This window comes from Hylobates moloch, unplaced genomic scaffold (assembly GCF_009828535.3).
Source record: "Hylobates moloch isolate HMO894 unplaced genomic scaffold, HMol_V3 SCAFFOLD_20, whole genome shotgun sequence".
In the NCBI taxonomy this organism is placed as follows: Eukaryota; Metazoa; Chordata; class Mammalia; order Primates; family Hylobatidae; genus Hylobates; species Hylobates moloch.
In genome coordinates this window covers 39,494,319-39,518,507 of record NW_026652295.1, presented here as the reverse complement: position 1 = coordinate 39,518,507, position 24,189 = coordinate 39,494,319, and the positions used below count along the sequence as shown (strand labels likewise).

General features: G+C 45.1%; 1 protein-coding gene across 1 annotated transcript in view; it reads left to right on the top strand.

Moving 5' to 3' along the window:
- The window catches only part of UNC5CL (unc-5 family C-terminal like), a 136,031-nt gene that overhangs the window by 17,265 nt on the left and 94,577 nt on the right, over nt 1–24,189 (top strand). Inside the window, exon 10 of the mRNA XM_058432590.1 lies at nt 5,730–5,946. The gene's annotated coding sequence lies outside the window, so the exon portion shown is untranslated. The remainder of the gene's footprint in view (nt 1–5,729; nt 5,947–24,189) is intronic.

Sequence of the window (24,189 nt, the reverse complement as noted above, 5' to 3'; positions counted from 1 at the left end):
GCATGGTGGGCCTTCATTTATTTTCTTATCTTCAGGTAATCTTTCTCATGCTGACTTTAATCCAGCCTATGCTAGTTTCTTGTTGGCAGAGATGTTATGGCTTCTGGCCAACAAAAAGCTAAGTCAGTTCTAGCTGGTTAGTGTCATGATGTCATAAAGATATTAGCCCAAGGACAGGAATATGCTTCATATTAGCTCTCAATCTTCAGGTGAAACCAGATTTCATTTCCAAACAAACTAGAAAAGACACAATTAGAAAATGAAGGATAATATTTGGCAAATGCTGAGTAGGGTGAAGATGGGATTATAGAAAAGTTCTTTAGTGGGGAAGAGGGTATAGATGGGTCTGGGGAAGGGACCACCCTCCCCAATCTAAGGGAGGAGCTGGCCATCCTGTCCCTGGGAATCTCAGATAAATATGAAGAAGGCACATGACAGAGAAGGGAACCCAGTGGCATTGGTCATCTTGGAAATCTACCAGGAAAGCCTTTACATGTGGCTTGTGCTCGCTGCATACCCACTCACAGGCTTTCACCACAGTTGGGCTTCTTGTGCTGTAGCTGAGGAGACCATCTGTGGCTAGGTGGCAGAAACAGTCCATGTTCAGTACACAGGGTGTAAGCCCTTGGGAAGTTTCGAGTTCTGGAGACCGCCTGTCTCTGTGTGCCTGTGTTGTCCTTCCTTTCTGCCTGTGACTACCCTCTTCTTTCTGGGTCAAGCCAGTCAGATATGACTCAGGCACATTCTTCCTTGGGAGAAGATCAGGTGAATCCTTTAGTTCAGTCTCTGTCTCTTTCCCTTAATAAACTCTTTTTAATTTATTTGACTTCATCAAAGCAAGAATGTGGTTCCATTCCCTTGAGGCCCTTCTTGGAAACCTGGTTATGTGGGACAAGTAAGGACTCTGGAACCCCACAGACTTGAACTTAGAAGCCAGCTTCATTACTTTCCACGTGGATTCTGGCAAGTCACTTAATGTGTCTGAGGTTCTGCCTCCTTGTCTGGATGATGGGGATAACATCATCCTCCTTTTAAGATTATTGTGAGGATTAATGACTATAAAGCCCACAGCCGACACGTAGCCTGGATCAATATTATTCAAGGCCTTCTTCTTTGTAACACCATGTAATGACCACTGGGCTGGACATTTATTGATGTTGGCTGCAGAGCATCCCATCCCCTTCTCTAAGAGCACCATGACTTGCTTTCAAGAATCATCTTTCTCTAGTGGGATTTGTCTCAGAGGGAAATAATACCAAGGGGCAGATGCTTTCTCTCACTCTTGGTGCAGCCAGGGGGCTGGAACATGATCCATGTCTCTATCACTCCAGACACTGAATCCTCAGTGAGTACACTGAGGTTGTGCTATGGATTGAATGTTTGTGTGCCCCCAAAATTCATACATTAAAATCCTAACCCTCAATAAGATGCTATTCAGAAGTGGGGCCTTTGGGAGGTAATTAGGCCATGAAGGTGGAGCCCTCATGAATGGCATTAGTGCCCTTATAAGAAGAGACACAGGAGAGCTTGCTTCCTTTCTCTCTGCTTTTTCCCACGAGCATACAATGAGAAGATGGTGGTCTGAGAACGAGGAAAAGGGCCCTCACCAGCCACCGTATCTGTCAGAACCTTGATCTTGGACTTCCCATCCTCCAGAACTATGAGAACCAAATGTTTGTTGTTTGAGCCACCCAGTCTTTGGTATTCTTTATGGCAGTCTGAACAGACTAAATCAAGATGTGTGGAATGATTAGTGGCTCTCTGGAGCCATGGAGATGTGGAAACCTGGCTGTTCCTCTCTCCCTAAACTGGAGCTGGAGTTCTGTTGCCAGAGGATCCTACACTCGAGTCTTCAGTCTTTTCTTGGATTTGGTGAGCCCTGATGCCCTCCCTGAAAATTCCCTTTGGGTTTACCTGTACCAGAATTTGTTTCTCTTGCTTGAAAACCAGAATTTTGATTAATACCCAATAACCTTGTACTTAAGTCATAAGATATCATAGGTGCTGTATGAATTATCTATTGCTGTATTACAAATTAGCAACCCCTCCAACTTAGTGGCCTCACATAGTAGTCATTTATAATCTCTCACTGTGTCTGTGGCTCAAGGAGTCAGGAGCAGTTCTTGGTTCAGGGACTCCATGAGGCTGCAGTCATCTGAAGGTTTGGCTGGGGCTGGAGGATCCACTTCCACAGTGACCCAGTCAATGGCTGGCAAGGTGGTGCTGATGATTGAACAGGGGTTTTTAGTTTTTCTGCATGTGGGGTTCGCCATAGGACTTCTTGAGAGTCGTCAGAGCATGCCACTACATTATTGATTCCTAACTATTCTGGTAAGGTGGTTGGGATAAAAACAACTGTGAGCTCTTAGGCTTGGAACCTAAGAGAAAATGTGTTCTGGTGGACCACTGTCCCTCCACCACACTCCCTCACAGGTATGACCAAAGATGTTCAGAATGGTTAAATGCTTGCCCTAGGTAATAACTATCTGATCTGATAAATTAATTTTAAGCAGTGAAGTAGAGCTGGACCCCTTTCAGATAAAATATGCGTTTTGTGTGTTTTAATAGGGATCTAATGGAGATGCAAAACTTAACCCAGAAGCATAGCTCTAGCCAGGCAAATGAACAACATCCTTCCTCTAAAGTTGTTTCCAAACAGAGGAGGCTTAATTTAACCTTGTTTGCTAGTAACTGTTTTATTCTCTAGATGATCCTAAGGTAGAGTCGTCTTAGCAAAACTTGGAGCAATGTGGTTTGGTTCTTTTGCATTAGGCTTTGTAAGTTCACAGTGCACCTTGGCAATCACTTCTCAGTGGATCCTTGCAACAGCCCATAGGGCAAGCAGAGCTGGATGTAGTGGTTCCGTTTCACAAATGAGGAGACTGAGGCCTATGGCCAACAAGTGTTAGACAGGGTGGTTAGGTTAGGACTCAGACAGGCCTGAGTCTGCAGTTTACTAGCTGTGTGACCTTGAGTGAGTTGCTTGACATCTGTCTGCCTTCATTTCTGCACCCATAAAATAGGCTAACAACAGAGCCACAATAATAGTGCCAGTCCTCAGGGTAGTCAGGGTTAAATGAGAGAGAATATATAAAACACTTAGTATAGTGCCTAGAGCTTAGTAAATACTCAGCAACATGAGCCATTGTAGTGAATATTAGCTCAGACTAGGACAGATGATGTAGTTTAATAATTTGCACAATAGGTTGGTTTGTATTCATTGGTGAATGGAGCCACTGGTGCTTGGAAACCAGAAGGACAACCAACCCTCCTCCTTCTCCTCTAACCCACTTTCCCATGGCTCCTCCTTCTCTAGTGTTTGCTCTTCCTTCCCCTTACTCCTTACTTATCTTTTATATTATTCCAATATTTGAAGAATGCAAGGTTGTAAAAACTTATAGGGTTCCTGTATAGCTTCCAATTTACTACAGGCCTTTGCAAAACTGTGTTTAATAAGTACTTGTTAACTCAATCAAAAATCAAGTCATCCATATGAATAAATGACTGGCTGCCCAGCTGGCTGAAGCTGCTCATGTACATTTGCACATATACACACACATGCACACAAATGTGTGCACACGGACACAAACATGCACACAGGTACACACACACACTCCTGTCAAGCTCCTTGCAGCTCACCTTTGGAAACTTGTTCATCCTCAGCCCAGACCTTGGACGGAGTCACCTGTTACCTTCCCAGAGGGCAGCTTTGGTGATGGGATGTGCAGATCCCCTTAGATCAAAAATAACCCCCCACATGTGACAGCCCCTTGCAGCTCGCTAGCTGTGCCACATCCATTATCACCCTGGATTCTGTCTCAGAGAGAGCTGAGGGTTGAGATGCTTAGTGGTTTTCCCATGTGAAGGACCTGGACTCATTCAAGACTCCCCGTTCTAAAGCCTGGACTATGATGCCACTCAAAAAGTCGTGCCCAACCCCCGACCCCGTATCTCCCGCTAGAGCTATGCTTCTGGGTTAAGTTTTGCATCTCCATTAGATCCCTATTAAAACACACAAAACGCGTATTTTATCTGAAAGGGGTTCAGCTCTACTTCACTGGTTAAAATTAATCAGATCAGACAGTTATTACCTAGGGCAAGCATTTAACCATTCTGAATATCTTTGGTCATACCTGTGAGGGAGTGTGGTGGAGTCCACCAGAACACGTTTTCTCTTTTTTCACTGTAAAAGAATCGCTCGGACACACATATCCCTGTCTCCCCAGGCTCCCTACAGTTAAGTGAGCCTGTGTAACTAAGTCCTCACCTGCAGAATGTTCTCATTAGCAGAATGTGAGTGGAGTGGTGCATGAGAGTCCCAGGCCCAGTGATGTGGGGTGATCAGCATGCCTCGTGCCTGCTGCTTGTCTCCTCCTGGTCTGCAAACAGGCATGGCAATGACCCAGCTGCCACCATGAGGCTGAGGATGTTTTGGGGGATGGCAGAGAAACAAGATGGAAAGAACCTGGGCCGTGGACTCTGCCTGAAGCAAAGCTGCTGCTGACCAGGGGAACTCCCTCAGATTATGTGAGAGAGAACTAGATGTCTATCTTCTTTAAGCCACTGGGTTATTATTGATGGGTCTGTTTGTGGCAGCAGCTTGCCTATCTATCAGAATTAGACAAGTTTACCCATGTGAATTGCTTGGTCTGGCACATAGTAAATGCTCAGTAAATGTTAGCTCTTACTGTGACTGTATTTGTGTTTCAAAACCTTGCACACATCTCTAAACTTCAGAGTGGAGGATTTGGGAGCAGTTTTCACGAGAGCTCTGTTGGACATGTGCTGCCCTGCTTTGGTGCCAGGCAATCAAGATTGACTTTCAGTGGGCATCCACCCACTTTCTGTGTGGAATGCAGAGAAGCTTCAGGCCAGGGGAGTCCAGTGGAATTGGGTTGGGGTTTGCTAAGATCCAGAGGCCGTTCTTGGGCACAGACCCTAGTCACCTCTGTGCCTGGCACAGGGGCCCTGCTGATGCAACACCCTGGAATTTCTGGGCACAGAGGGCACCTGCAGACAGGGTAGCAGGTGAGCAGCAGACTACAGCATCTGGCCAGTAGGCTTGTGTGAGACACCTCCAGAGGGCCCCAGCAAGGACTGGGTGGGTGAGGTTTGGGGTGGGCTGGAAGCTCTGTCATAGCAAGGAGGGGAAAGATTGGTGAAACATGAGTGATATCTGTAAATGTGAGCCACCCTGTAGCCAGGTGAATCTGGAAAACTTGGGTTACCCTAAAATAAAGCTATACAAGAGTCCCGTAAGTTAAGGGGGCACCTGTATCATTTGTAATTCTTAACATTTGGAATGAGGGCTCCTATTGCCCTGGTAATGCCCTGGTGCTGTTCTTTACTTACTAGGAGCTGTTGAGTCTCCTTGGTCCTACTCTGGCCCTGTTTGTATTTTCAACAGGAGATTTCTACAGGTATTTTTTCCAGATTTCTACTTTGAAAAAAGCATAGACTCACAAGAAATTGCAAAAAGAGAGCTTCTGTAGGCTCATCTCCCAGCTTGCCCTAAAGGTGGCATCTGACCAATTACAGTGCATTATCAAAACCAGAAAACAAACACTGGCACATTGCAATTAACTAGATCATAGATCTTCCTCGGATTTCCCCAGTTTTTGCAAGTACTTGTTTTTTTAGTATGCCTTGTACATAATTCTATGATGTTTTATCACATGTATAGATTCATATACTACTTCTGCCACATCTGCATTTATTTTGCTTCACAGCAGCAAAAAAGTATGTTCAAAACCTACAGTGAAGTGAGGAAGAGCAGGAGTGTTTTCATCAGACAGACCTGGCTTGAATCCTGGCTTCACCCCTGGCTGGCTGTGTGACCTCAGACATGAATGAATCTTTCTGACTCTGCTTCCTCATCTGTAGAAGGGTGGGATGAAAATGGTACCCTGCTTCTGGGTCGTTCTGAAGGATCTCATTCCCAACAGAGTAAGTTCACAATGTGCTATTATCAGCATGCTTTTGTGAAGGCCTTTTGACTTTATGATTCAGGGATGTTTGTTGATTCAGTCTGTGGAATAATTAAGGTTCACAAGAAAAATAGAGTCGGAAAGTAGGACTTGCATGTGATGTTATCAGCACACCTGGGGCTGCAGCTGTCAGCCCCCTCCCTAAGATGCTTGCTGTGGTGCCCTAGGCCCAGGTCCCTGCTTCAGCCTCTCGTACACAGCTCACTGCACTCCCTCCTCACCAATGCCTCACCAAAGAAGCTCCTTGGAGGCCCCATTTGACTCCTCCCCATCTTCCTTTATCATTGCAGGGATCTTTGCAAACTTCTCTGCTTTGCGTCCAGCCTTCCCACCCTTCCACTCCTTGACACTCACCTCTTGATATTTTTAATCATGGCCGATGCGAACACCTGGCACTACACCTATAATGAGACCATGATATACAGGAATACACTTGTGTAAACCATATTTTTTTGAACTTTTTTTTCTTTTTTTTAAATTATACTTTAAGTTCTAGGGTACATGTGCACAACATGCAGGTTTGTTACATATGTATACATGCACCATGTTGGTGTCCTGCACCCATTAACTTGTCATTTACATTAGGTATATCTCCTAATGCTATCCCTCCCCCCTCCCCACCCCATGACAGGCCCCGGTGTGTGATGTTCCCCTTCCTGTGTCCAAGTGTTCTCATTGTTCAATTCCCACCTATGAGTGAGAATATGTGGTGTTTGGTTTTCTGTCCTTGCGATAGTTTGCTGAGAATGATGGTTTCCAGCTTCATCCATGTTCCTACAAAGGACATGAACTCATCCCTTTTTTATGACTGCATAGTATTCCATGGTGTATATGTGCCACATTTTCTTAATCCAGCCTATCACTGATGGACATTTGGGTTGGTTCAAAGCCTTTGCTATTGCGAATGGTGCCGCAGTAAACATACGTGTGCATGTGTATAGCAGCATGATTTATAATCCTTTGGGTATATACGCAGTAATGGGATGGCTGGGTCAAATAGTATTTCTAGTTCTAGATTCTTGAGGAATTGTCACATTGTCTTCCACAATGGTTGAACTAGTTTACAGTCCCACCAACAGTGTAAAAGTGTTCCTATTTCTCCACATCCTCTCCAGCACCTGTTATTTCCTGACTTTTTAATGATTGTCATTCTAACTGATGTAAACCATATTTTTATTTAGGGGGAGCTTTATTGAATAGAGATGATCTGTCTCTTTCTCTTATTAGACTGGGAGCTCCTTCATGGCAGAGATTCTTTTTTTGAGTGGTTAAGGCACTTTTGGGGGCACACAGCCACACTGCCTTCCTCCAATCATAATCCCACACAAATAATCGTAGCTTCCGTTGACTGAGCTTTCCCATGTCTTGGTCACAGTGCCTGAAGCTCTGGTTCACACAACATTTTGCAGTTGGTGTTATGATCTCCTTTTGGGGCTGCAGGAGCTGAGGCTCAGCACAGTTAAATGGCCAGCCAGAACTTGTTTTCCTCCCAGAACCTATGCTCACTTCACACTGACCTACTGCCTCTCCACTCATGTCTGTTTGATTAATAACGTTAGGCCCATCATGCAGCTCCCTGGGAAAGCTTATCTGTAAAATGGTGCCAGGAGTCTCCAGCTTGTTCATGTCATGGCGTCCTCAGTGAGGATCCAATGACCTGGTGATGGGGACTGCCCCCTGCAAACCCTGGCATTATAAACGGTGAGCTGGGTGGACTCTTCAGCACATGTGAGTGATGCGAATTCCTCAGCACACATGCACAGAGGGACCTGCCACCCTCCACTCCTTGTAAGATAGATATTTACTTTCATTTCTCTTTATTCCGTCTACTGGCAGTCCTGAACCTTACCTTATAATGCTCTCCTAGGCATATAGAAGGGAATAAATGCAGATTCATCAAACATTTATTAAAAGTCGTCTTTGCTGTAGCCACCTCCACATTTTGTTTTGTTTTCTATTTTAGGCAGCCTCACTCTGTTGCCCGTGTTGGAGTGCAGTGGTGTGATCTTGGCTCACTGCAACCTCGAGCTCCTGGGCTTAAGCGATCCTCCTGCCCCAGCCTCTTGAGTCACTGAGATTATAGGTGTGAGCCACCATGCCTGTCTCCACATAGCATATTTTTTAAAATACCATCTCAGTGAATGCTCACAACCACCCTGTGATATAGGTATTATTCTCATCCTTGTTTTACAAATGGGAAACAAAGCTCAAAGAGATTAAAGTGATCTGAAGTGACCTGCCCAACATCGCATAGCCAGTGGATCTGGGTTTTGAACCTGGGTCTGTCTGATTCCAAGTCCCATGCTTGTAAACAAAATTTAGTTGTCTTCAGCATTTTAAAATTCAAAATATATGAAAGAAAAGTCAGTGACTATCTTGTCTTTTGGCTTCTTGGATCCCTTCTTCAGAGACCAATATTATCATCTCTTGAGTTTTCTTTTGGTGTTATTCTATACATATTGAATATACAGTCTATGCATATTGAATACATATTACTTTTTCTCACTTTTTCTACATTCTTCTGGACCCTGCTGTTTTACTTAACAATGGATCTTGGAGATCTTTTCATAATCAGTTTATAGACATTTCTTCATAGTCTTCCACTGTTGCATAATATTCCATTGTATGGATGGACAATAATATATTCAGTAAAGTGTGAACATTTAGATTTTTTTCCCAGTCTCTGTGTCATAACAAATCCTGCAGTGAATAACTTTGCATTTATATCATTTTGCGTGTGGGGGCATATCTGTAAAAAAAAAAATCCTAGAAACCAAAATTTAGGGTCAAGGGGACATGTGTTTAAAATTTTGAGCTATGAGCACATTGCTGTCTGTAGGAGTTACACCAATTTCTGTGTCCCCAGTGCTCCTTCCTCTGCACTCTGCCAGCTTGGAACAGGTGCCAAGGTCAAGGAAAGCAGCATATGCCACTGGGACATATTCCTCTCATTCTGCTCCCTCAGGGAGAACCAGGTTTCTGGACTTTCTTGTACTCCACCCTTTTATCTCCTGGGAAGTCACCAGATGTTCTGCCATTGGAAGACGGGGAGATATTGTCTCCAAACAGAAGACACCAATCTATCTGTTTACAATGATTCACATCCAGAGAATCAATGAACTCTAAAATCCTTGGCAGACTCCAACTCATGGCTGGAGGAGCTGATGGTGGAAACAGGCCTCAGACTTCAGTTAAATATTAATAATAATATTAAACATTTACTGTGTGTTAGGCCGGGCACTGTGGCTCATGCTTGTAATCCCAGCACTTTGGGAGGCCGAGGCGGGCGGATCACGAGGTCAGGAGATCGAGACCACGGTGAAACCCCGTCTCTACTAAAAATACAAAAAATTAGCCGGGCGTGGTGGCGGGCGCCTGTAGTCCCAGCTACTCAGAGAGGCTGAGGCAGGAGAATGGCGTGAACCCGGGAGGCGGAGCTTGCAGCGAGCCGAGATTGCGCCACTGCACTCCAGTCTGGGCGACAGAGCGAGACTCCGTCTCAAAAAAAAAACAAAAAAACAAAACATTTACTGTGTGTTTATTCAATTCTGGGAACTGTGCTAAGCTCCTTGCATGGATTACCTCACTGAAGCTTCAAGATCACCCTTCAAGATGTGTACCGTCATTCTTCCCATTTTAAGGATGCAGATAGGAGGATTGAGTAATTTCTTAAGCCACATAATTAGCAAGTGACACCACTGGGATTTGGGCCCTGGTTGTTTGATTTCTTTTTTTTTTTTTTTTTTGAAACGGAGTTTTGCTCTTGTCACCCAAGCTGGAGTGCAGTGGTGTGATCTTGGCTCACTGCAACCTCCACTTCCTGAGTTCAAGCACTTCTCCTGCCTCAGCCTCCCAAGTAGCTAGGATTACAGGTGCCCACCACCATACCCAGCTAATTTTTGCATTTTTAGTAGAGATGGGGTTTCGCCATGTTGGCCAGGCTGGACTTGAACTCCTGACCTCAGGTGACCTCCCTGGTGGGACTACAGGCATGAGCCACTGTGCCTGGCCTGGTTGTTCGATCTCACACTCCCAACCACAGTACCAAACCAGAACTCTTAGGAGAGCAGAAAAAGACCTGACTCTTTCCCTCTTCCATGCTTGGCTTCCATCCCTTCAAGAGCCTCCACCTTTCCCTGTTCTGCACTATCCTGGCTGCCTTTTCTCTGGCAATGCTTAGCTTGTCTCGCCTCCTTTTCTTTCCACCAGCACAACTGTTCTTTCTTTGGTCCTAGTCCTCCAGCCTTTAAACTCCAGTTTCCCTGAAGTGCAGTGAGTGTAAACATATTGATAAACATGACAACTACTCTGGTCTCCACAGGACTTAAATTGGCAGAATTTCAGATGCTGAGGTGAGCCAGTGGGAGAGACTTTTTGAGTGTGTGATGAATGTTTTTGTGTGTATATGTATGTGTGTGTTTGTGTATGTGTGTCTGAATGTTTTTTATGTCCTTTTAGATTACACTTCATGAGCAGCTGCCACCATGAAAATGTTGGCTGAGGGGCTTGATATGGTTTGGCTGTGTCCCCACCCAAATCTCATCTTGAACTGTAGCTCCCGTAATTCCCATGTGTTGTGGGAGGGACTCGGTGGGAAATAATTGAATCATGGGGGCTGTTTCCCCGATACTGTTCCATGGTGGTGAATAAGTCTTATGAGATCTGATGATTTTATAAGGGGAAACCCTTTTCTCTTGGCTCTCTTTCTCTCTTGCCTGCTGTCACGTAAGAAGTGCCTCTTGCCTTCTGCCATGACTGTGAGGCCTCCCCAGCCCCGTGGAACTGTGAGTCCATTAAACCTCATTTTCTTTATAAATTACCCAGTCTTGGGTATGCCTTTATTGGCAGCATGAAAACGGACTAATACAGGGCTACTGACAGGGTCAGGAAATCTCTGCCTACTTAATAACAATGGCTAAGGAGGAGGAAGGTTCTGTGGTTGCTGGCCCCAGCCCACTACCCAATTTTGTTTCTAAACATGTAACCCCTTGGCCTGAAAGTCCCACCAGCTAGCAAAGGTGATGGTGGGAAGGGCAAAGGGAAAGCCCAGGTCACCCTGGTGTCAGTGGAGTTGAAGTCATGGAAGGAGAGATGCTGCTGCTGGGGGTAGCTTTGTCTTTAGCCTTTGCTATTCCTACCTCCATCTCTCCTTTCTTGAATGATAAATCTTCACACAGTGGTTGAGGAACACCAGCCTTGGAGCTACTGTGTATGTGGCCTCAGGCAGCAGGGTAACTCATTATAGGGTGGGGTTTGCAGCACCTCCCTCACCAGGTAACTGGAGATGCACTGAACTGGACTGAGATGAAAGACAGTGTCAACAAATGCCCTGCATTTGGCCCAGTGTCTGCTACAGAACGGGAGATCAATAAATGGTTGTTATTGGTGTTGCTGTTATTTTGTTCAGTGATTTCAATTCCCTCCTCCACTTCAGCCAAGTTCTCCCTCTCTACCTGAACATTTATTTCTTGTCCAGAGAGCCAGGAATGCCCACGTGACTCTCCTTTTGTGTGAAGCCATCAAGGACCCTGCTGGACACATGTGCTGATATTTCCCGAGAGAGAAGGACTCTCGGGGAGGCCTTGTGGGCTTGCCAGCTATCCCTGGAGTGTCAGAGGCCTGCAGTGAGGGCCTGAGAGGTAGGGGAAATCTCCAGCCTTTGCCTCAGCCATAAACAGGACATTTAACAGATGCCACCTCAGTAGATTTTGATTGAGAACCTACTGTGTGTTGGGGAGACCCAGAGATAAAAGAAACATGGCCATACCATTTGGGGCTTCTCCTTGCAGTTGGGATGCCCACTCCCAGGCACACACTCCAATGTGGAGCTGTCCACACTGCTCTCTCCAGACCTCTCTTCCCATTTCCCCTCAGATCTTCTGCAGTGTGGACTTCTAGGATGCCCTCTCCCTCAATGTCCTATCACTAGCTGTGACCCCTTTTTAGGGGTCCTTCCTTTTCTCTTCAACCTCTGAAGGCTGGAGCCCTGCAGACCTCAGAGGTTCTCTCTTGTCTACAATTGTTTCTTCAATGATGTCATCTACTTCTGGCTTTAAAGGCTGTCTTGACTCCGATGGTTCCCAAATTTATGTTTCTGATCTCTTTCTCCCTTGGCTTCCATCTTTTTCCATCCCTTTCATCTCTTTCCATTTATCCGTTCTAGATGAATCTGGACTGCAGATTCATCTACTCTCCTGCCTCCTCTGGCCTCCATTCCCACCTCTGTCACAGTCTGTATTAGTCAGGGTCCTCCAGAGAAGCAGAACCAATAGGATATATTTAGATGCAGATGTTCCTTGGCTTACAATAGGCCTGCATTCTGGTAAATCTATTCTAAGTCAAAAATATTGTAAGTAAAAATGTATTTAATATCCATCCTGATAAACCTCTTGTAAAGTTGAAAAATCAAAAGTCGAACCACTGTAAGTCTAGATGCTCCTTGACTTACGATGGGTTACACCCCTATAAACTCATTGTAAAGTTGAAAAATTGTAAGTTGATCCATTGTAAGTTGGGGACCATCTGTATATATAAGAGGAAATTTATCATGGAAATTGGCTCACGCAATTTGGAGGCTGAGAAGTTCCACAATCTGCTGTCTGTGAGCTGGAGACCCAGGAAAGCCAGTGGTATAATTCACTGGTAAATAATAATTCACTGGTAAATCCAGTGGTGTAGTTCTGAGGCCAAGGGCCTACAAACCAGGGGGAAGGAAGGATGGTGGTGTAAGTTTTGGAGTCTGAAGGCCCAAGGACCAAGAGCTCTAATGTTCAAAGGAAGGAGAAGATGGATGTCCTAGCTCAGGGAGAGGAGGGAAATTGCTCTTCCTCCACCTTTTTGCTCTATCCAGGCCCTCAAGGGATTGGGTGATACCTGCCCAGATTGGTGAGGTCGGATCTTCTTTACTTAGGCTACCAATTCAAATGCTAATCTCTTCCAGAAACACCCTCACAGACATACCCACAAAGCCTGTTTTACCAAAGATCTGGGCATCCCTTAGCCCAGTCAAGTTGACACCTAAAGTTAACCATCACATAATGTCACTTTCATATTTATTTTCATATCTATTTTTCTTTTAGTTTTTTCAGGCCATGATGTAAGTTTCTTGGAGGGAGAAACTGTTTTATGCACTCCTGCATCCACAGTGACTACAGCATAGTAGTTATTCGATAAATACTTGTTGAATGAATGAAAAAATGGGAAAGGTAGGGGAGGGGGAATGGAGGGAATACAAGGTAGGCAGGAGAGAAATAAAGAGGATTACCATTTACTGAACAATTACTAGGTGCCAAACACTTGAAACTCATTTTATTCTAACCCTTATAATGCATCCCCATTTTACAGGAAAGAAAGCTGAGGCACAGGGAAGTTATACAGGCCGTGAGTGTTAGCCAGGATTCTAGCCCTGGTCTATGCACAGCCTCCTTGCCTTTTCTCCCTCTTGACTGGGGCATCTGGAAAGGTCCACAAAAGAAGCATTTGGGTGTGACTTTGTGTACAGGTGTGGGGTCTCTCAGAACCTTATCCATAGCAACTAGGAGTTCTGAGGGTCACCCTCCCTACCCAGCCCACTCTTAGGAGACTCTGCCTTGGGAACGAAAGCCAGGCACCACTTAGAGTTCCTTAGGCCTGGAATCTGGCAAAAACCAGAAACTCCAGTGCGAGGTATTCATCTATTAGCTGTTGTGGCTGAGTGGGTTTCTGGAAGAATAGATAGCCTTCTCCCCTTGGGCATCTCGGGGACCAGGGGTTGAGAAGAGGGATTTGGCTGCAAGTAGGGTATTCAACTGCTGTGGACTGAACTGTGTCTACCCAAAATCCAAATGTTGAAACCCCAATGTAGCTGTATCTGGAGATAGTCTTTTGGAGGTATTTAGGGTTAGATGAAGTCATGAGGGTGGGGCCCCCATGACAGGATTAATGTCCTTTAAGAAGAGATGTCAGAGCATTCTTATGAGCGCACTCTCTCTTTCTCCCTGTCTCTTGTTCTCCCTCTTTTTCTTACTCTTTCTCCATGTGCACACACCAGGGAAAGGCCACATGAGCACACACTAGGAAGGTGCCTTCTACAAGCCAGGGAGAGAGCATTCAACAGAAACCAGATTGGCCGGCACCTTGATATTGGAAAACTGTGAGAAAGAAATCTGTCTGTTGTTTTATTCCATCTATGGGATTTCATTATGGCAGCTCAAGCTGACCAAGACATTAACCATCTCCCTTGACTGGGATTGAAGGTTGTCCCAGGATGTAGGACTTTCAGTGCTAAAACGAGGAAAGTCTTGAGAAAACTGGGATGAGCTGGTCATTCTAGCTATGAGTGCCACTACCCCACAGTCCGCTGAGTTGTGGGGGGCATGCCTCAGACTTTTCTGCCTCTGCTTTCTCATCCCCCACACCCCACCTCATCATCTGCGGAAAGGCATGTTCTTCACATGTTCAACAGCTGAGGTCTGTCTAGAAGAGCTCAGGGTTCTGACGCCTCCTTGAGGGCAGCACAGTGGAAGACTCACTTCTCCCTGCAGAAGGGAGGTTCTGATCCCTGTGGAGAGATGTCTAGTAACAGAACACTTGAGGTGGTGGGGGTGAGGGGACAGCAGGGCTTTTCCAGGGAGGCCAAAGTCTGAGATACCTTGCTTCCAAATCCAGAGATCATTCCTTACTGGCAGCATAGCCCTGGGCAAGTCACTCTTGATCCTGGGTTGCACAACTCCAGAGATTGCCATTCATACAGAAGACAATGCAGATCGTGATACCTTTTAGGCTTGTTCAACATGATGGAATGGAATTACTTTATCTCAGAGTCCATTTGCTCAGCTTCATCAAAGGAAGATAGGATTGACTTCACAGGGCTGCAGAGAGAATTCAACAAGATCATCTTAGTAGGTGCCTCATCAATATTGGCTCTTGCTTTCCTTCTCCTCCCTAAGTCCTATGTAGGCAGTCTAGCACCATGGCTAGAGGTGTGGGCTTTGGTCCCAGACTGCTGAGGTTCCAGCTGTGTGATGCTGGGGACACATGGTGTCAAGTGACGATGACAGTATGACCAACCCCATAAGGCTAGGCTGTTGATTTTATGAGATAACACAGATTCAGTGCTGCCACAGCACCTACACCTAGCAAGGGTCCAGTGTGAGGTGCCATGACTCTGTTCTTTGTAAAAGACTCTCTTCCTTCCCATTCTGTTTGCTTCTTTGACCTTCAGCTTCTGCTTTTTTTTTTTTTAGACAAAGTAAAACCCTTTGCCCATGTTTGATATGGGCTTTTCCTCCTCCCCACTGAGGGTGACAGTGAGAGGCACAGTGTGAGTGAGCACACTTTGGCTCACCTGGCACTCATTTATTGAGGGTGTGCCATGCAAGGCCCCTCGCTGGAGGCCTTATGAACATGGGAGGAGGAAGAGAGGCCTGAGGTTTTCAGAGGCAGCCCAAAGGGGCAGAATGAGGGTTGTCTCAGAGGGGCCTCTGAGAAGGGAGAGGCCTGGCAGGAGGAAGCCAGAAGGACCTAAAAGCAGTCAGGGTTCCTATGCTAAGCAGACACTTCTACGAAGACTCTTCACTCTCTCCTCCTCAGACTGGGCTACTGACTCAGGGCTGCACGGGCCTGCTGGAGACTCAGATGCCACTGTGACCTTTAAGAGACTTATTTTCGGGGTACTTGGGGGCTGAGGCAGGTTCTGAGGGCCCAGACATCATCATGAATCCAGTAGGCCAGTAGTTCTCAACCCTGGATGCACAGTAAACACTTCTGGAGAAATACTATAAAATATTGAAACTTGAGCCCACCCCTAGAGATTTTGACTTAAATGGTTTGAGGTGAAGCCAGAGCATTCTCCTACCTTAATTTTTAATTTCAAAAAGTTTCAAATCTATGAATGAGTTGAAAGAAGGGTACGATGAACACCTGGAACCTTTCACTTACATTAGCCATGTCTCTCTCTTTCTCTGTCTATGCCTATGCCTGTCTGTCTGTCTGTCTGTCTGTCTATCTATCTATCTATCTATCTATCTATCTATCTATCTATCTATCTATCTATATCTATCATCTATCTATGTTTCTTTTTTTTTGAGATGGAATTTTGCTCTTGTTGCCCAGGCTGGAGTGCAATGGCATCATCTTGGCTCACTGCATCCTCTGCCTCCCAGGTTCAAGTGATTCTCCTGCCTCAGCTTCCCGAGTAGCTGGGGTTACAGGTGTGTGCTACCATGCTGGGCTAATTTTTGTATTTTTACAAAATTTTTACAAAATGGACAGGGTTTTGCCACGTTGGCCAGGCTGGTCTTGAACTCCTGAACTTAGGTGATCTGCCTGCCTTGGCCTCCCAAAATGCTGGGATTACAGGCATGAGCCACCACACCTAGCATATATGTGTGTGTGTGTGTATATACATATATATATTTATTTCTAAAAAATCTGAATCATTTAAGTTGTAGACATCATAATACTTTCTCGTAAACACTACAGCACATCTCTTCTAAAGATACTCTCCTTCACAACAATACCATATCACATTCAAGAAATGTAATACTGATACAGTACTATTTGATATACGATCCACATCCAAATATCCTCCATTGTCCCCACAATGTCCTTTGTAGTTCCCTCCCTGATTCAAGGATCATGCGTTGCATGTGTCTTTATTATCCTTGAGTCTAGAATAGATCATTTTTAAAAATCCTTCTTGACTTTTTTTTTTTTTTTGAGACAGAGTCTCACTCTGTTGTCCAGGTTGGAGTGCAGTGGCATGATCTCGGCTCATTGCAGCCTCCGCCTCCGGGTTCAAGTGATTCTCCTGCCTAAGCAGGGACCACAGGCGTGCGCCACCTCCTGGCTGATTTTTGTATTTTTAGTAGGGACGGGGTTTCACTTCACCCTGTCAGGCTGGTCTTGAATTCTTTGACCTCAAGTAATCCACCTGCCTTGGCCTCCCAAAGTGCTGAAATTACAGGCGTGAGCCACTGTGCTTGGTCCTTCTTGAGAGTTTTGAAGAATCCATGTCATTTCTGCTGTGGAGAAATTGGCTGCCATTTCATGTCAGTTGGTCCTGTTGTTAGATGCTGAGTTTGATCATTTGGTTAAGTGGTGTCCACCACTGTTCTCCACTGCACCCTTGCCCCTTTTTCACTTACTAAGCAATCTGAAGGGGTTATATTTGAACTGTATGAATATCTCACCAACCTTTTATTCAATGGTAACAGAATACACCGATGATTCTTAGCTGAGTAAGTTACTACATTGTAAAATGGTAATTATCTAATTCTATCATTCTACTTCATTAACAGGCATTCTTTCATGAAGAAGAGTTTCCCCACCCTTTTGAATATCACCATGAACTGGGGGACTTAAAAAAAATCGATGTGTCATAATTCATTACAAATACTGAAACTCAAATTGTCCAAAATTTGCCCGGTGGGAGCCCTTTCAGTTTGGCTCCCGTGCTCCTTTGACACGTCTCCATTAGAATTTGAGCACTGTCTTGATTTTTAGCGTAACCTGACATCCTAGGCTCACCTTGTACTTTCGCTGCTCCAGAATTGGATAGTCATTTCTCCCAAGGCTCCTGGCTCCTTTTAATGGAGAACACTATTAAAAAACCAAATTCTGGGTGCTTGGTGCGCTCATGCCGTTGGAGCACTGTTATTTCTGGCTCTTTCAGTGGATAGAGCTAGCAAATACTTTTTCAAAAAGAGAAATCTTGTACTTACTTTGATACTTCCAATTCAAATCCAACACCCCAGGGTCTTCCTTCCCTTCTCACAATCCCTATTGATGTTTTCTTTCTCTCACAGTGAGAACTTGGTTCTCAAAATGCCAACATATTCATTAACTTTCTCTATTCTACAACACACGCAAGTCATTTCAGAGTTACTGCACCAGTTATACTACTAACAACAAACCTACTCAGTCAGGTTTAAGACGTCTTTGTCGTGCTTATTCTCTTTAGAATACATTCCATTAAGGGTGTATAGTCAGGGTACTGTGTCCCAAATTCTTTGAATTAGAATTTTTCTATATGATTTGATACGGAATTAGGTTTCATTTGCTTTTGTTAAAACTCATCTTTAGGTTTAGTTTTTTTTTTCGCTCTTGATGATTTAATTTTGTTTCTAAACATGTAAAAACATTTAAATGATTGAAAAATCGTACATATATAAGAAGGTATACTAGAAGATGTCTCCCTCCCATCCCTAGCCCTTTTGCTACATGTCTACATTTCTACTCACACCCTGCAGATAACTATTTTCATTAGATTCTCATTTACTCTTCCTGGTATTGTTGTTGTTTTAAAATAGCATTGATCCAGCTGAAGAGGAAAACGGAAATTTAGCTAAAGAAACTAGGTGAATCTCTCTTATAGCTAGATTAGAAAAGAATGGTACAAGAATGGAAAGGAAAGTTGTAGTGGGAAATTAGGGATGCAAGAGGCTTAGAAGCCAGGGAACCGGGGCATCTTCTGGGCTTGAGAGTCTCAAAAATTTGATGACCCTAAAGACAACTGTTGGTGGCTAACCTTGCAGAAAAACGTTACTTCCTGAGGATGGGGCAGGGTGGTCATTCCCTTAAAGTGATGGAAAGGGGTGATTTCATGAGGCCTGCCCTCAGGAATGAAAGCCAAGATAATTCAAAGTATGGGCCAGGGATTATAATTAAAAACTTTTAGTCTCTTGCCGGGCACGGTGGCTCATGCCTGTAATCCCAGCACTTTGGGAGGCCGAGGTGGGCGGATCAGGAGGTCAGGAGTTCGAGACCAGCCTGGTCAACATAGTGAAACCCCGTCTCTACTAAAAATACAAAAATTAGCCAGGCATGGTGGCACGCTCCTGTATTCCCAGCTACTTGGGAGGCTGAGGCAGGAGAATCGCTTGAACTTGGGAGGCGGAGGTTGCAGTGAGCTGAGATCGTGCCACTGCACTCCAGCCTGGGCAACAGAGCGAGACTCCGTCTCAAAACAAACAAACAAACAAACAAACTTTTAGTCAGGCTCTTAAGGAGAGAGGTGGTTGGGAATAAAGGAGTGACAGCTGTCAGCAAGAGAAGCCGCAGCCTGGGTCCCAAAACAGTTGGCTTAGGATTCAGAAGTGGCCATGAAGGTTCACATTGTGTAAAACAGCCTTCAGCGTCCCCTGAGTGACAGAGGGCAAGGGCTGAATCCAGCACCGTGGCCCCACCTGTAAGAAGTGGGGTAGGGAAATCTACTGTCTCAAATGAGCTAGGGGTTCTGAACTCTCTGCGGAATCCCATTGTTCTCTGTTCTGCATGCAAAAATTAAGGGAAAGATCTGCGTGGAGAAAATGATTTAACATTCGCCGAAGGTAAAGTGAGGGCAGTGCTGCCTAACTATGATTTTACCTCCTTCTTTTCCAGTAAGGAAAGTGGTCTTCCAATTGGAAAGGGTAGAACAAACATTGCAAAGAGGGGATTGAAGTCAAGGACAGGCACTGAGGCAGTAAAGCCAGTAGCAGCAGCTGTAATAAACTCAGGGCTCTGAGCCTGATGAATTATGTCCTGCAGCCCGGGAGGGACTTGACATGCTATTTCAGAGTCATCGTCATCAATCTTTGATAAATTATAGGGGAGGGGATTTGTGCTCAAAGACATAAGATGGGCATATGAGCTCTTGACATTCAAAAAGGGGAAAGGAATGAATTCTGGAAGTTACAGAGCAGTGTGCTGGGATGTTCTCACCAGCGGATGATGGGAAGGTGCACACCTGCAGCAAAACTGGTTTTGAGTTCCAGCTCTGCCTCTGGACCAGGGAAGGGCCTGGGCAGATATTTAGAGGTTAAGTTTCTACATTCAGAACCAAGGTGGTCTGGAGGGGGTCCAACCAGGGGGACAATGGACACGTTTGGGGTCTTCTCTTCATTCCTTCTCTAGTAATTCCCGATTTACCACCATGGACTTCTGGCAGCCATGGTTTCCTGTTTTAGGTTGGTTTCCAGAAGCAGACCCTGAGGCAAAGGTTTGTGCGAAAGTGTTAAGAAGCGTGTTCCCAAGGAAAATCCAGAGGGAGTAGGGAAGTGGGAGAGGGAAGGGAAAGAAGTGAGTATGAAGCAAAGTCTCCCCGAGGGTAACTTTGGAAGAGTCCCACAGGGGATGTCTGTTAATAGTGTCTCACTTCAGAGTTGTTTGATCGTGGAGAAGGCTGGAGAATGTTTACCCCTTACGTTGTCAATCATATTGATTGAGGGTTGTCTTAGGGGATGTGAATTCCCAGGGCTGAGGCTGCCCTAGAACAGTCCTCTGACACAGAGACTCAGGTGCTGGCTGACTCAGGTGGAAGCACACCAGGAGGGGGTCAAATGCCCTGAGGGGACATCAGGAGGGCACCAACAGCCTTCACAGCACTGCCTGGCCCCTGGCAAACTAGCTCAGCCTGTCTCTGGAAAGCAGCCAGTCCAAGGTCAGTCCACTGGGTTTCCTCTCCTGGGAGCTTGGAGAAGGGTCTGAGAACTGCAGGATGGAGCCTGGGCTCAGTGGGGCAGCCATGTCCCCCCACCATTTGGGCTCTAGGGACATTTGTCATGTCTGACTGCTTAGCACTTTTTGAGCATCATTCTAATCCTTGCTAGAGTTCCTGACATATGGGAACTGCTGCTCCAAGGCAGAATCCAGAGAACTGAGATTTTTAGTATTCTTTGCAGCCGGTGCCAGTCATGTGACCCAGGCTCCACCGGTGAGGAGAACCTACATTAGAATTTGATTTGGAGACACATAGCTCTGGGTAGTGTATTCATTTTACTCATGCTGCTGGCAGCTCAGGCTTCTTGTTTTTGGGATCCAGTATCAAATTTCCAGTGCACAGGTGGCAGCCACACAATTGCAGTAGAGTTGAGTTCCCGGCATCCAGTGTCAGCCTACTTCGTTTTGGGGAGCGATATTAAGAGTAACAGGTCTAAGGAATGCTATAGGCAGAGGCTCCTTTGTCAGAGAGGTGTTTGACCAAGTAGCTTAGCCAGAAGACAGATGGCAGAAATGTGGTGGGCTAATCGTTGGTTCAACCATATCGGAAGAGAAAGGTGATTAGTGCATTGATATTGGCTGGAAGACGGTCTCTAGTGGCATACCTTAGGGGTCTGTCTTAGCCCTGTTCCATTCAACATTGTTATCAATGACTTGGATGAAGACATGGGAGGTATGGTCCTCAACACTATGGATAACACAAAGTTGGCAAACATGTTGGGTTGCATAATCAGTTTTCAAGATGATCTTAATATCCCAGAAAATTAAGAAAAAGATAAAACCTAATAGAATACCTTTTAGTTATGCATTGAGTTAAAAAAAAAAAAGCAACGGCATAAGGACAGACTTAATAACAGTGGGCGGAAAGAAAACTTTGGAAGGAGAGGTATTGTTCCTCTTTACATATTTATACCCCACATATTCCACAAAGGATTGTAGGGGGCTTATAAAAATACATGAAATAGGAAAGAGTTAAAACACAATTGAGAGAATTGGGGCAAAGTTAAAAGTGGAAAAATATTAAAAGCACAGATAAGGCAAAGTCCCAGATATGCATATGGCCCAGTCCTGCAGATGTTACAAAAGGTGCCCTGAGCTCCCCTGTGGCTGAAGCAGAGAGGGAAACTTGATCTAATTTGAGATGCACATAGCAAATCTCATAAAAGATAAAACATAAAAGATAAACAAACCATTTATCCAGGAGAAGCACTGCTTTTCTTTACAGTGAAACCTGAAAGAATGTTCTCTTCTGGGTCCTTGTGAAAGGACACCTTGTGAAGCAGAGGATAAAGTCCTCAAAAGGTAAGATATCAAAACAAATTCGGTGAAAGCAATTCTACTTGGAGCCAGAAAAATTTTATCCAAACACCAGTTCTGGATTGGGGTTGAATGTTGTGTTTCTCTCTAACTCAGTGTTTCTAGAATTTTCTTCAGTATTGTTCCCCTAAGGAAAAAAATTTCCCTTCCTTTCATTTTTTCCCTATCCTAAGCACTATTTTAAATAATAACATAAAATAATATAAATTTATAGAGAGATAACATGTATTGATAAATAAATGTATAGTAAAAAGAAATTAAGAAATAATTAAATGCTATTTTGTTGGGTAGGATTAAACTTTGGAGGGTCATAAAACTTTGAAACATCTAAGTTTTTCACACCCTCACCCCAGCCAATTTTCATTCCCTTGGGAGCCCTTGGGAGCATTCACACCCTGGAGAATGCATACGCTAATGAGATGGAGAGTGGAATGTCTTTGAGCAGTTCTCCCCAATCACAGTTGCTCAAGGTGCACACTCTCTAGACAGCACTTCTCTCTCTGGTGAATTTCCCTCCAATTGTAATTGGTTTTTTGACTGATGTGACTCAATGGAGTACAATTAGGAGGTGGCTTTATTTTTCTCCAACTATTGTTTTCTAGCTCTCTGTTGCATTTCTCTTCCTTATTCCTGGACCATCCCTTGATGTTGTTTCAGGCACAGCCCACAGCTTTTTGGTCACCTTCAGTTATAATAACTAGTTTTATTTTGGCTGCCTCATCTCACTTTCAAGCATTGAAAGGTCGTGGCCAGGCAAAATCAAAACTTCAATCTCATACCCAGCTCTATGCTTCTCCTCTCCCCATCCCTCCGCTCAAGCCCGAGCTAGGTCTGCCCTGGAGAGGCAGCCTACTCTGCTTTTTTACCACCGTCCCCCACACTTTGCCTCTAGTTCCTGGACTTCCATTTTAGGAGGAAGTCTTATCAGACCTAGAGTAGGGACACATTCCGTAGTGGTCATGTAGCCCAGATGAGAGGGATGCCTACCTCATGCCCTCTCTGTACTCGCCACTGCAGGCCAGCCCAGCCAGCTTCCTACATTCCTTTACAATTCTCTGGACAAAAAGCAGGTGCCAGCCTCCCTGTTCCAGAACCTGGGGGCAAGGGCAAGGACATTCCCCAGGCTCCTGTCTGGGGGGGACCATGTCAGCCTACTGGCTTCTGTGGCTCAGCCAGCACCCAGCTGGGTATTGGACTCACTCTCTCCCTCTCGAAGGCCTCCTGACCTCCCTGCTGTTCTCTTGGATCTTTGTGCCTGGCTTGAGGATGGGAGAAACATCTCCCTCCTGCCTTCATGGGGAAAGGGAGGGATGGAGAAACACCCTAGCCTTTCCTACTAGGCTGACAACTCCCTACTCTTAGAAATGTGCCTACTTCAATGGACTCGCAAAATCTTCTAGTATTCCCTTGGGGTGGTGGAGGTGGGATGGCAGGATTGGATCACTCGTTTTTGAGTAAATCCTGCAGGTATCCTCTGATCACTTTCTTTTTAGACTGCAGGGGCACTTTTACTTATTGTTATCCACTTTAGGGCTTTAGCAGAAGTTCTGAGATTGCAGGGAAAATCCCATTTGACATCCCTTTAAGTGTTCAAACTTCCTCTTTGACTTGGCTGCCTTGCCAGGGATCTGCTTGCCAAGGGCTCTCTAACCTTGACTCAGCACAGCTCCCTCCAGTGGTCTTAGGACCCTGATATACAGCTGAGGTCACAGCCTTGCTCCAGGCCCTGCCTTTCCACAGTGCGCTGGGAAGCAGCTTTCCTCACCTCCTCTCCACTGTGGAGGCTGACATCTTTTCCATTTTGCTGTGCATACCACGTTTGTTAAGGGAAAGAGGCTTTGAAGGAAGAATGGACATTTCTTTAATAAAGACATGCTATTTCCTTTGGCTTTGGGAGTCAGTTTTTTGTTTGTTTGCCTTTTTTTTTTTTTTTTTAATAACACTGTCTAAAGTTCTAAAGATAGGAATAAGAAGGTCTAGTGGGTTTTTTTTTCTGTTTGTTTGTTTTGTTTTTTGTTGTTCTTTTTGGGTTAAATTAGAACTGATGAGCCAGCTCCAACCTGGCATTTCCAACTCGAAGTTCACGGTTCTGTCTCCTCTCAGCTCTGTGCACCATCTTTGCCTGTTTCTTGGGTACTGAACCACGCTCAGCAGCCGGGCTGCCAGCCCTGATTTCCTGGGTCAGTCAGGCAACACATCTGAATTCTAAGAAAGCCACCTGGAGCATAATGACTTTCCTCTCAAGGTGAGACTGTGGCCAGCTAGCGAGAAAATGTGAATGAGGACAAGGGGCAACTCTGGCCACCTTTTAGTCCCATGGGCCATGTATGTTAGTCACATAGGCTAGGTTTTGCTGCAATTGCAGATAACTCCACAACAGAACTTACGACAGAACTTATTTTTCACCTGGGCTACGTGTCCACTG